This window comes from Prunus mume, linkage group LG7 (genome assembly GCF_029339155.1).
Source record: "Prunus mume cultivar Tortuosa linkage group LG7, ASM2933915v1, whole genome shotgun sequence".
Classification (NCBI taxonomy): Eukaryota; Viridiplantae; Streptophyta; class Magnoliopsida; order Rosales; family Rosaceae; genus Prunus; species Prunus mume.
Genome location: NC_142704.1, coordinates 2,922,661 through 2,935,677, shown reverse-complemented (window position 1 = coordinate 2,935,677; position 13,017 = coordinate 2,922,661). Strand labels below are relative to the sequence as shown.

The window sequence follows — 13,017 nt, the reverse complement described above, 5'->3', positions numbered from 1 at the left end:
TTGATACATTAGTCATATATATATATATATATATATATTTTATTTTGTATTTGAACGGCATTGTGCATCTCATGCATTACCAATAATCTGGATTCTTTTTCATTCTTGTTTTTGTTTAAATTTTTTTTTTTTGGAGGAATTCATTTATTTTTTGTTTGTTACTAATAGATGGGGTGAATTATTAGGGTTTCTATGGTTTGTCTCATATATAGTAAGTTGCAAATTTTTTTTTTTTCTTTTTCTTTTTCTTCTCTAGACAACATTAATTTGTACCATTCATGAAAAAACAAAATTCTCCATAAGAGAGAAGGGTCCACCACCAAAAGATATAAATGCACATACACTGCTGGGTGTTTAATTTCCACGACAAACGTGACTTGTGGGAAATTTCCATACACCATAAACCAAAAAAACCAAAAAGCAACCAGATAAGAACAAAAATATGCAAGAGTTTTTTTTAATAAAAAACTTGGGCATTTCCCAACCTGCTGCATTGCTTACGGGATTCAAAACACAATGTGTGAAAGAAAAAGCCTGCAAGAAAGTGAGAGAAAGCCTTTGAAGAAACTGGAAGAAGAAGTGACTAGTCTAGTCGACTTTGATTTTGTCAGAGTCTCAGTCCTCTATTCTTTAGATTCCTTTGATTTGTTGGTGTCTATTAATTTGATATGTTTAGAGGAAATTTATAGCTCGTATCACTTATGTATGAGACTCAACTATATACAGATGTATACAGATCTTTTCCTAAGCGGATGTCTGGACATTATTGACGTGCGGACGCCATTATTTTATACTATCTGTCCCTAGTGGCGGAGGTAGAGTTTGATGTTTTGGGGGCGCACAAGCTTAAAATTATGAGATTTTTGTGGAATTTATACCTATACTATCTATACAATCAAAGAGGTGAGAAGATGGTAGGAGGGCACAGGCCATCTCAGGCATGTGAATAGCTCTGCCTCCATCCATCCTTGCTTTCATATCTGTTTACAATGGTCTCCATAAGGTAATACCGTCGAGACGTTCATAAGAGAAGAACTTATATATATATATATATATATATATGCAAAATGTCATTTTTAGTCCCTTGCAGTTTGCCACTTTTACCACTTTTGGTCCCTATCGTTTCAATTTGATCAATTTTGTCTCTGTAGTTTCTAATTCGAGCAATTCAAATACAATCATGAAATTCTGTCAAATGTCTCTAACTTCCGTTAATTTTTTGTCACATGCCCCTCATTGTATGAAGAATCCAAATTCTTTACTTCGGTTTTTGTTTTGTTTGGTACTACTGGATATGGTGTGAATTATTAGGGCCTGTTCGGTAATGATTTTAGAGCCCGTTTTTACTTTTGTTAATTTATATATTTTTCATTGTTTATAATAATTTCAGCCTTTAAAAAAAAAATAATACATTTTTCATTGTTTATGTTACCAGAACACGTTTTCACTATTTTTGTTTACTAAGACTATATTCTAATTAAGATATCAAACACATTCTCAAATCCTGAAAATGCAAATTCGTTTTTTTTTGTTTTCATTCTTTGAAAATATTTTCAGAAAACATTACATGAAGGCCTTAGGCTTTCTCATTAAGTACGTACAATTGTATATTAATTTGCAATGTGAATGAAACCCATCTCAACAAGTACCTTAACAAAAAAAATATTTGTCTTTTTTGGCAAAATTCTCCGAGAAAGGTCTATTTAAAAAATTTGTCGGGAAAGAGCAGAATGTGCAGGGAAAGGTTTATCCCAGCGCAGCATTGTCAGGAAAGCTATCCCGTCCAAACTTTGTCGAGACAAATCTCTCTCGACGATAACCTTGTCCGGAAGGAACAAATTTATCCTAGAAGGATTTATCCTGACGAAAAGTTGTTGGGAAATGTCCATCCAGTCGAAAATTTAACGAGACATAACTTTCCCGAAGAAATTTGTGGGGAAACATTTTACCCGACGAAACTTTGTTGGGAAAGAACCAAAGTCTCTGGGAAATATCTTTTCCGATGAAAAATGCGCCGACATAGTTTTCATACCTAGTAGTTTCGAGCATTGTATTGGACATAGTGTACCTTTCGACGGGAAAAGGGCTCTATTTGTCGGGATCAATTTTGTTGCGAAAGACATCCTTGTTTTTTGTTTCTAGTGGCTGCCCATCAAATTCCTCCATTGCGAAAGAAAGTTCTTAAAAAATAATAATAATAACATAATGATAATTAATAATAGTTAATCATGCATGTTATAATGGAACATATCAAAATGCCTCTATACTTCAACATTGTTTTTGCTTCTTACATAATATATCATAATTCTAACCGAATACACTTTCTCACCACTCTGATATGGCACTTTACAAAGCCCAGATGACTATACGGTTAAATCGGGCTATGAACTTGTAGTGAACCTCCAGCGGAATGGCGAGATTGGGGGAAAAGGCGAAGGAGAGAGGGTGCCTAAACTTTCTTGCTGTACGTGACAACCTTTGTCGTCGGCACATGACAGTGGACAATAAATGTGGGATCTGTGGTAAGGATGGTGTGTCTCAGTTGCATTTGTTTTTCAAATGCGAGTTTGCATGTGCCTTGTGGTATGCTTGCCCTCTGCAACTGGATACTACTACTATTGTGGTCACCGATTTTGCTTCATGCTGGGCTTATCTTGAGGGAAAATATAAAACAGGTACATGATCTTAGGAGATACTACAGATTTTGGCATGTGGCGAATCTAGAAATGCCATAATGAGGCGATTTTCCAAGGAAATGAGTCCAATCCCTAAGCTGCGGTTGCACTGATGGTGGGACAAGTGGAGGAATATCGTGTGGCAATTCCACTTCAGGCTCCCTTTGTGAATGAGCTGCCGAGACCTCCCGATCTGTGTAAGGTTGCGCAGACCCTGACAAAAACCCAAGCACGGAATGGTCAAAGCAAATTGTGATGGTGCTTGGTATGCAAATAATGCGGGAGGTTTTGGCTGGGTGATTCGGGACTTTATAGGCTGGATGATGCAAGCGGGAGGTCAATGAGATATGTGTTATGGGTCGGCTCTCATGGCAGAGATGGATGCTATAAGGGCAATTCTGTTTGCTTGTCAACAAAGGGGTTTCTCCCGGGTGGTGGTAGAGTCTGATTCCCAAATTGCCATCATGATGGTGAAGGGGGAGAGGGCAATGGTTGTGGAGGTAGATAGTATATTCACTTCAACATTCAGGCTGTGATTCGAGAATTCCAAGAAGTAATTTTTATTTTTGCACCTCGCAGTTGCAACAAACCTGCTCATGAGGTTGCAACTTTTGCGTGTAGGGTAGGTGTAGAGGTGGTTGCGGTTTGGTAACCGTGAATTTTTTCCCGAACCGTAAACCAACTGACTATTTGCGGTAAGGTGATTTTTGAAACTGTAAACTGATTGCTTTTTGCGGTTTACCTCATTGCGGTAAACAACAAAAATCGGTCGGTTACCATGAATTAACGGTTTAAACCGATTTAAATATTTTGTGCCTAAATTAGACAATTTTAGATCTTTAAGTGTGGTCTTTTTGTGTCATAAAAATTCAATCTTCCACACTTTTAAGCCTAGGTTTGATGCTTCTTTTGAAGCTTTTTGAGTTCAAGCATACTTTAACCAAAACATATAAATTCACAACCTAAAGAAATAAATTTATAACCTCAACTTCTCAAACATATATAAATTTACAACCTAAAGAAATAAATTAACAACCTCAACTTCTCAAGCATTCACAACCTAAAGAAAAATCCAATTCAAAATTAATTAAAGTTACAAACCAAAAGGAGAACTCAAGTGTAGGTGGTGGTGAGTGGATTTTATTATAAGAAGAAGCCCTTCTTTATGAGTTGGAGTGGAGGTTGTGTTTCGGGTGTATTGGTTTGTGTTTGGGGGATTAGAGGCATTATGTGTGTTAGAGTGGCTAGACTCGATATATAACACAACACAACACAAAAGCAACAACATAAAAGCATATTAATAATAGATTAAACTCAACCCATCTAACTACTAAAATGCAATTAAAAAAATATATATTTGCGGTTTGCGGTAACCGCGAGTTGTCAAAATCACATACAGCAACCGCAACCACAATTGCAGTTCGGTTTCTAAAACCGCAATTTTCGGTTGGTTTTTAGCTATTGCGGTTCCAATGCTGTATAATGTCGGTTAGGTTTTTGCGATTTTTCAATTTTTCAGTCTAAAATGCCACCCCTAATTAGGTGGTAGTTACTATTGGGATTTTGTACCTCCAGATTGGTTGTTTAATATCTTAGCTGGAGATGCTAATGTTCGTGTTCGTTTTTAATAAAAGTATTTGATTCTTGGGAAAAAAATAAAAAATAAAAACTAGTCCCCAGGTCTTCTCTATACTTCATTTTTCATTTTAATGATAGTTATGTTAAAGCATCCACAATGGACTCCCTAAACCACCTCCTTAGATAAAATTTAGGGAGGAAGTGAGAAAATAACCTGTAACCATGCTTCTTATCCAACTCCTAAAGTAGAGAGACCTCTAGGAGCTTCTAAATTTGAGTAGAAAGAAAGGACTCCTAGTGACTTTCTATAATTAACTAATGCTTTAATTTAATGCTAACTATTTATTATTATTATTTTATATGAAGAGGGAGCATTTATACTAAACCAAAAAAATAAATAAATCATTTATGATTCCCTCAACTAGAGAGGATGGTTGAAGTTGAAATTTTATAAGGAGCTCCTAAAATAGCTTTTTACTGTTTTTAGTTAAATTTTAACTAAAAAATAAAGAGCATGATTGTGGATGCTCTTATAAGGATTCACTACCAAAAAAACAGTATCTTTCCGGATCATGAGAGGGAAATTGGGCGTTTTGCCGCGTTATTGAAATTCTAATTTGACCCACCTTACAAAATTTTTGGGCTTTGTTGAGAAGGATTTTGCCGGCCCATCTCTCAAAGCCTAGGGACAAATTCACAAACTATCTTGATAGCTTATATAATGAGGGGTTCAATCCAACCATTCAATCATTAAAAAAGTTTAAGTCCAATATTTTCTCTCTTTTGTTAGATAGTGGGATCGAACCCCTCCCACAATCCCCTCACCCACAATCCCCTCATTATAGCATTTCCGAATTATCCTTACATGTTTTCCATAACTTAAGGGATATGTTTTCTTCTTTGCCTTTTGAAATATGGCATATACTGTAATTTTCTTTAAAATTATGGGTACGACAATTAGTTACCTAGAGATACAGGGCAGACACTGGAATGCAATTGATTGTAGAGAGGATGTGAACTACATCCATTAGACCTAAAGGAAAATGAACCAACCTATATCTAAAGAGCCCTTATAATTTCATAAACTTGCAAGTGAAGGGATTGTAGAATCAAATAAGTTTTCAGGAAGTGAACCAAAGTTGATTTATGTGTAAAAGACAAAATGCTTTCATGAAATTAGAAAGAAATGTATCCTTCTTTGGGCCCATGTAATCCAAAAAAGAAGGAACGTGGATACATTCTAATTATATCAAATTGCCAACGTAAAAGCAGAAGGCCACTACCTTTATTTTCAATCACCGACAAATCACCTGAGAGAGCAAGTTAGAGCAGGAAGCTGATTTGCTAGTGAGCTTATCCATTGTAAGATTTTCTGGGTTCAGAAAAATTTCTTGCGTGCATTCTATGTGTCACTCACTCATACTCTAGCTATAGCATATGAAATTATGTTCTTCATTACATGCCAGTTCATATTTTTACTCTGTATGTGTTCTGTTTTCTCTCCAATTCACTGATTCAAACCCACAAGGTTATGTGTATGAAGTATCAAGGTTAACATAGTAAAGAGTAAACTTTAAGTAGATTCTAGATTTAAAGGAGAGATGATTCGTTTTTCGAAAGTCAGTTTCTTTGAACTTGTAGAGTTTGTGTTGTGACTTCAACTTCTAAGTGAAATTGAGTAGAACATAACTTGGCAGAGAAGATTTAGAAATATTATCAGTTGTTGAACAACATGAATTGCAATTTCATGCTTTTGTGTTCTGTCTTATGCATTACAGAACTGTCCCCTCATTTAACTTCAGTGTCTACTGACTATACTGCCATCATAGATCTGCATAAATATGCTTTCAAAAACATTTTTGCTTGTAATTGTGCAGATTTTCCACCTCACTGAGACACAACATGGGGAGGGTTTCTGGACCTTATTCTGCAGTAATGAATGCTGTTCTGGCTTTTCAGCCATTATCAATCCAGATTCATGTGTCAACAATATTTTGGTCATTGCAGCTGATATCTTGCTCCTATTAATTTTGTTATGTATCTTTAGAAGATCATCAACAAATATCATTGCACAATCAGAGTCTCACACCTTTTCAACACTCTCAGTCATCTCGGTTACTAGTAACGTTGGTCTGGCTTTGGTCTACTTGGGGTTTGGGATATGGACAATCATTGAGAAAGTAAATGCAGATCAGACTGTTTTACCTCCACATGGATGGCTAGTATTATTTTTTCAAGGGTTCACATGGTTGCTTCTGGGTTTAACCATAAGCCTAAAGAAGCCACAACCTCAACATATCGCGAGAACAAAATCTTGTTCAATTCTTGCATTCTTGATTGCCATTTTTCTTTGCACTTCATCAATTTGGGAAGCTATTGTAGACGAGGCAGTATCGGTCAAGAATATTTTAAACATTTGTTATTTCCCTGGATCCATCCTTTTGCTCTTTAGTGCATTTCAGGGAAACAATTATGCAAAAGGTGATCCAGAAACCCGTGAAGATGCTTTCTACACAGCTTTGCAAGGCCCAGCATCTGATATGGAAGATGAAATCAGCTTAAATGATAATGTAACTCCTTTTGAAAAAGCAGGGTTATTTAGCACACTGTCATTTTGGTGGTTGAATCCATTAATGAAGAAAGGTAAGCAAAAGATTCTTGAGAATGAAGATATTCCACTTTTGAGACAGGCTGATCGAGCTCGAACATGGTACTTAATATTTATGGAGCAATTGAACAAAAGGAAGGAAGAAGGTTCATCTGCCACCTCTTCTATCTTGTCCATAATATTTTATTGCCAGAGGAGAGCAATTCTTATTTCTGGGTTATACGCACTGATCAAGATTCTCACAACTACAAGCAGTCCACTGTTTCTCATGGCCTTCATTAAGATTGCTGAAGGCAATGAAGCTTTTAAATATGAGGGTTATGCACTGACTCTTGGTCTCTTCCTCGCGAAAATCTTGGAGTCACTATCGGAGAGGCAGTGGTACTTCAAAACTAGACTGATCGGGCTCCAAGTGAGATCGTTTGTGTCAGCAGCAATTTATCAGAAGCAACTGCGACTCTCGAATTCTGCCAAGATGGCTCATTCTCCTGGTGAGATAGTGAATTATGTAACAGTGGATGCTTACAGAATTGGTGAATTTCCATACTGGTTTCATCAGATGTGGACCACAAGCCTTCAACTATGCCTTTCATTACTTATTGTTTACTTCTTCGTGGGGCTGGCAACTATTGCAGCTCTAACTGTACTCTTATTGACTGTGCTGGCAAGCTCCCCACTGTCCAAGTTGCAGCATGAATACCAGACCAAGTTCATGGAAGCACAAGATAGGAGGCTGAAGGCAATTACAGAAGCACTTTCAAATATGAAGATCTTGAAGCTGTACTTCTTGGGAGACAAATTTCAAAAATGTCATAGAAGAATTAAGAACAGAAGAAATTAAATGGATATGTCAAGTATTGACTCAAAAGGGTTATTATATTGTTATGTTCTGGTCATCTCCTATTCTTGCAGCAGCTGTTACTTTTTGGACATGCTACTTCCTTGGATTTACACTGTCTGCTAGTAATGTTTTCCCATTTTTAGCAACTTTGCGTATTGTTCAGGAGCCAATCAGGCTGATCCCAGATGTTTTTGGAGCATATGTTGAAGCAAAGGTTTCACTATCTCGAATTGTGAAGTTCCTTGATGCACCAGAGTTGGAAAATAGACATACAAGGAAAGAGAGCTGTGGCAAAGAGGTTGAGCATTCCATTTTCTTTAGCTCATCCGAAATTTCATGGGATACTAATGCGACAAAGGCCACACTAAGGAACATTAATTTGGTGGTTAAACCAGGAGAAAAAGTAGCAATTTGTGGTGAGGTTGGCTCGGGTAAATCAACCCTTTTAGCTGCAATTCTTGGAGAAGTTCCACGCATCAATGGTATTGTAAGTTATCATTTCACTTGTAAATAAGTTATTATATATGGAATAGCCTTACTCTTCTGATTACCTAAATTTACAGGTTCAAGTATTTGGGAAGATAGCATATGTTTCTCAGTCTGCATGGATCCAGACAGGAACTATACAGGAAAATATTATGTTTGGTTCTGCCATGGATCGTGCTAGATACCAAGAAACACTGGAGAAGTGCTCTTTAGTGGAAGGACCTTGAAATTCTTCCATTCCACGATCTCACTCAGATAGGGGAAAGAGGTGTCAATCTAAGTGGTGGTCAGAAGCAGCGCATTCAACTTGCGCGTGCACTTTATCAAAATGCTGATGTCTACCTCTTGGATGACCCATTCAGTGCAGTGGATGCCCATACGGCAACCAGCCTATTCCATGTAAGTCATGAGTTTCCTCTCTAACTAGTTATGCCAATGTCATTTTCCTCCAGTGATAACTAACATGAAAGTTAGCCAGGAATATGTCATGGGAGCTCTTGCAGAGAAGACAGTATTGCTTGTGACACACCAAGTTGATTTCCTTCCTGCTTTAAATTCAATTTTGGTTAGTGAAAAATACTGCTGCTAATTTCTCCCTTGTACTATTATCATTTTCTATATGATTTTGATAGAATATCAGTATCCCTTGTACTTTAAGCAGCTAGCTAAATCTCATATTCAAGCGATCAATTCATGTAATATAAATTTTTGCTTCACAGTTGATGCATTCAGGGAAAATTCTAAGAGCAGCTCCTTATGAAGAGTTGCTGGCTTCTTGTCAAGAGTTCCAAAACCTTGTCAATGCACATGATGACACCGCATATTCCCAGAGGCAAGTTGACTATGCTTCTATTGGAAGACATAAATCATCCAACAAGGAGATTGAGAAAGTAAACACTGAAGTACAGCTAAAAGAGTCTTCCAGAGATCAATTGATTAAGCTAGAAGTGAGAGAAACAGGAGACACTGGTTTCAAGCCATACATTCAGTACTTGAAGCACAGGAAAGGGTTTTGGCACTTCTCTTTTTTAGTATTTTCCTTCTCGGTATTCGTAGCTGGGCAATTAAGTCAATTTTATTGGTTGGCTTTGAAACTTCAGGATTATAGCTTATCCAGAGTCAAACTCTTGGCTGTTTATTCTGTGATCATGTGTATCATGGTATTTGCTTTGCTCATGCGATCCTTTTCTGTAGTTGATTTAGGATGTGGGGCATCCACATCCATTTTTTCTACACTACTAAACTCTCTTTTCCGAGCGCCAATGCTGTTTTATGACTCAACACCCGTGGGAAGGATACTTAGTCGGGTGGGACTTAAGAGCTTCAAAAACAGAAATTAAATGATATTCTTTATAGTAAACTAATGGAACTTACGTTTGGATTGGCTATTTTGTTTAGGTATCTTCTGATATGAATATCATTGACCTTGAAGTAGCTTTCAAGTTGATGACAGCTGTTGCGGGAACTCTGAACACATACAGCATATTTATAGCATTGGTTTTTCAAACTTGGCCAATGGTGTTTCTGATTATACCCACAATTTATATTACTGTACTTCTTCAGGTAGTGACAGCCTTCTTGTTTAGTTCTTTGAATCCCCTCCCGTGAACACATGCACCATTTTTCTGCCTCTTCTCTGATATCCTGGTAGGGACATAGTATGTGAGTGTGTGCGCGCGCGCGCTCGCATGTGTATGTGCGTTTGTGTCTGTGCACGTATATGCCAGGATATAGAGCAGAGATACGGAAATGGGCTTGATTGAAGAACCTTGATTACCACAACACATGCATGCTATGATTTCCTCACTTGTTTTGCCTTTTCTGAACAATGAATCTTCTATTTGATTTTCTTTGGTACAAATAGAAATACTACTTTGCTTCTGCAAAAGAGTTGATGCGAATGAATGGCACAACTATGTCCACACTAGCAAGCCACCTTTCCGAATCTATTGCTGGAGCCATGACAATCAGAGCTTTCGGAGAGGAGGATCAGTTCTTCTCAAAATACTTAGATTCTATTGATATAAATGCTAGTGCTGACTTCAATAGATTTTCAGCCAGTGAGTGGTTGATAGAACGTCTTGAATGGCTATGTGCTATTGTTCTCTCAGCCTCAGCACTTGCCATCACTTTGATTCAGTTTGACGCTTCTTCCTCTGGTTAGTAAGCATTAGCTTCCAGCCTTCCACCATCTTTGCTCCTTATAACTCAACACAATTCAGTTTGTCACCTGTGATATTTTGTCTAACATTTTGCTTAAACTTTTGGCAGGTTTTATTGGGATGACACTGTCATATGGTCTCTCATTAAATGTATTTCTAGTAATTTCTGTCCAATTTCAATGCATGCTAGAAAATTCAATGATTTCTGTAGAAAGAGTAGAGCAATACATGCACATTTCCCATGAAGCTCCAGAAGTAATAAAGAAAACAGACCTGCCGACAATTGGCCTACTGCTGGTAAAATGGAAATACATGATTTAAAGGTTAGTATGAGAAAGATATACTAGAAGAGTGTAACTCTATGAACAATGGTGCTTGTATATGATATTGAATGAAACTATGCAGGTAAGATATAGGCCAAATGCTCCACTAGTTCTTCGTGGGATAAATTGCATAATTGAAGGAGGGTACAAAATTGGGATTGTTGGCCGGACTGGAAGTGGAAAGACAACTCTTATCAGCGTATTGTTTCGTCTGGTAGAGCCTACAGAGGGAAGGATTATAGTAGATGACTATGACATTTGTAAAATTGGACTTCATGATTTAAGATCACGTTTTGGGATCATCCCACAAGATCCGAACACTATTCAATGGGTCTGTCAGATTCAATCTAGACCCCTTATCAGAGCATACTGATCATGAAATATGGGAGGTAAAATTTTTGCTTATTTGTGATTGTTGTATTAGGATATAAACATGTAAGATGATAGAATTCTCTGAATCTTGATATGTTTAGCTATATAATACTCTATAACTTTCTTTTACTAACTTAAACTTGTCCTCTGACCAACATGTCAAAGGTTCTTGAAAAATGTCAGTTACGAGAGACCATTCAAGAAAAAGAAGGCGGCCTGGATTCTTTAGGTAATAAACTGTCTCTAGGAGTGTTTTTCAGTGTCTGTCAAACAAGAACTAACAACCTGGATTACAGTTGTACAAGATGGAACAAACTGGAGCATGGGACAGCGACAACTATTTTGTTTGGGACGCGCTTTGTTGAAGAGGAGCCGGATACTAGTGCTCGATGAAGCCACTGCATCAATGGACAATGCAACAGATTCTGTTCTTCAGAAAACTATAAGAACAGAATTTGCAGACTGCACTGTGATAACGGTGGCTCATAGAATACCAACTGTTATGGACTGCACTAAGGTGCTTGCTATTAGTGATGGTAAGCATTATATCGCAAACTCTTGCACCAAGAATTGTGCTGTCTTAGTCATTTGATGATAGTTGTTAATTTGACCGCTTTACATTGGCAGGGAAACTGGTAGAGTATGATGAGCCAATGAAGCTGATTAAAAACAAGGGTTCCCTATTTTGCCAGCTTGTCAAGGAATACTGGTCTCGAGCTGCCAATGCCGGTATCTCCGCAGAAGGTTGATTGGGAAACGTATTCAATATATTTGCAATAATTTCTGAGGAAATTTTAGCAAGCAAGGTAGATTGGGATTTGGCTGTCTGTTTTAGTACTGGAGAGAGTAATATGGTTGCTCATTCTCTGGCTCGTCATGCTTTGCATGAGCGCGACGTCTTAATTTGGTTAGAGGAGGGTCCGGAATGGCTTATGCAATGTACCAATGTTGTTTGTGTTTCTTACCTTGATTTGAATAAAGTTTCCTAGTTATTGATAAGGTCCAGTAGCCTATTTCTCACTTCTAATATGGTTTCTTCAAGCCGATTGCCATTCTTATGAATCACGGAAACTATGAAACCTTTAGATTATGAACAGCACAATTCTAATTTCAAAACAACCAGTAACATAATAACAATAATATTGATACATTCCAATGGCCTCAGCTGAAAAGGAAGCATTGAAAGCTTTGGTAACCTCCACATTAAGGTTTCAAGCGCTAGGTGTTTTTCTAGCTCACAGTTTAGAAAGGGAGCATGCTTGTATGTTTTTGGCTTCAAATTCTGAAAGGTCCTCTCAATATGTTGTGTTAATGATTTCCACTTTATCTTTATGAAAGCAGATTTTGAATGACTACTCTTCTGTGGCTTGGTTGTGTGGTAGATATCATATTGATTTGTAATAATTAAAACATAGAGTTATTTACACTTCTGAGGTTTTTGGTGTTTTTACAAAACCTCCTGAGATTTTAAAAATTATACGAAAACCAACTGAGGTTTTAATTTGTTTTCACAAAACCTCTTTTAGTTGATTCTACATCCAAAAGAATTCAAGGGTGGTTTTGTGGAAACAATTTAAGACCTAAGGGGGTGTTCGTGTAATTTTTAAAATCTCAGGAGTTTTGTAAAAACACCGAAAACCTCAAGGATGTTAGTGTAAATAACTTTTAAAACATATAATATTGTTACTTCTCAATCATTATTTTTTTTTGTCTTGGTGTAACATGTGTTAATTCTCATGCCAACCAACCAGACCATATGGTCCATACTTGGAACAAAATGGGCCAGAATAGAAAATCACTTGGAGATGTTGAACATGCTTTTTCTTGTATGTTGCAACACTGAAGAGATCATATATCATTAACCAAAGGAAAATGTTACATATGGCTATGATGTTATGTGAAAGCCAGTGAATAGGTGCATGAGGTTATTTTAGGGTGATTTTCGGAGCATCCTTTATTAAAAGGTCTTTGC

General features: G+C 37.1%; 1 pseudogene across 1 annotated transcript; it reads left to right on the top strand.

Moving 5' to 3' along the window:
• The first annotated feature begins 5,625 nt into the window (after window positions 1-5,625).
• Window positions 5,626-11,438, top strand: LOC103337697 (ABC transporter C family member 10-like; annotated as a pseudogene). Its single transcript, XR_016122172.1, has 9 exons — window positions 5,626-8,189; window positions 8,266-8,753; window positions 8,908-9,495; window positions 9,587-9,751; window positions 10,053-10,347; window positions 10,460-10,673; window positions 10,756-11,062; window positions 11,211-11,274; window positions 11,342-11,438. The product of XR_016122172.1 is annotated as an ABC transporter C family member 10-like (transcript).
• The last annotated feature ends 1,579 nt before the right edge of the window (window positions 11,439-13,017 follow it).